The following is an 814-nucleotide window of genomic DNA, read 5'->3' as shown; positions in this document are numbered from 1 at the left end:
AAATCATGTCAAGAGGACATCTCCTGATCAGTTGCTTGTATCTTTCCTAAGCTTCATAGAGGGATTCACCCTCTTTTTGTCTAAAAGTTTGTACTTCCATCCTAAGCTTACTTAGCTTTTGAGGTGGAAAGAACTTAGTCAAGAATCCATTGACCACCTTTTCCCAGGTGTCTAGGCATTCTTTAGGCTGAGAATCCAACCATAGCCTTGCTCTGTCTCTTACAGCAAAGGGGAAGAGCATGAGCTTGTAGACTTCTGGATTTACTCCATTACTCTTAACAGTATCACATATCTGTAGAAAATCATATATGAATTTGTTAGGATCTTCCTGTGGAAGTCCATGAAACTGGCAATTCTGTTGTACCAGAGTGATCAGTTGAAGCTTCAACTCGAAGTTGTTTGCCCCAATGGCAGGAATGGAAATGCTGCGACCATAAATCAGAATTTGGTTCGGTGTAAGATCCTCAGACCTTTCTTGCGACTCCTCCAGCTTCTGGATTAGCTGCCATTGTTGTATCCTCAGCTCCTTGTTCTAGAGCTCTTGTGAGATTCCTTACGGCTCTGCTTGCCTGAGCTTGTTGCAGATGCCTTCTTAAAGTCCTTTCAGGTTCAGGATCCAAATCAAAGAGAGGTTCTTTATCGCTATTCCTGCTCAAAAACAAGAAGAAAGAAACCAAGAAGAGAAATGAAGAAGAGGACTCCTAGTGAGAGAGTTAGATGAGAAAAGAAAATAAATATGTCTTTTAATTTAAAAAGAATTTTCGAAAATAAAGGGAGAATTTTATAAATTGAAAGTTTTCAAAAAAGATGAGAA

At 39.3% G+C, this 814-nt stretch overlaps 1 non-coding gene across 1 annotated transcript; it reads left to right on the top strand.

Annotated features, from left to right (window-relative positions):
* LOC148579352 (small nucleolar RNA R71) lies at window positions 1-109 on the top strand. The gene has a single exon (XR_015898160.1). It is a non-coding gene; the product is annotated as a small nucleolar RNA R71 (small nucleolar RNA).
* Window positions 110-814: the final 705 nt, after the last annotated feature.

This window comes from Arachis ipaensis, chromosome B10 (genome assembly GCF_059453495.1).
Source record: "Arachis ipaensis isolate K30076 ecotype BB chromosome B10, ASM5945349v1, whole genome shotgun sequence".
NCBI classification, from domain to species: Eukaryota; Viridiplantae; Streptophyta; class Magnoliopsida; order Fabales; family Fabaceae; genus Arachis; species Arachis ipaensis.
The sequence above is the reverse complement of the archived record's forward strand: the minus strand, read 5'-3'. Positions and strand labels throughout refer to the sequence as shown.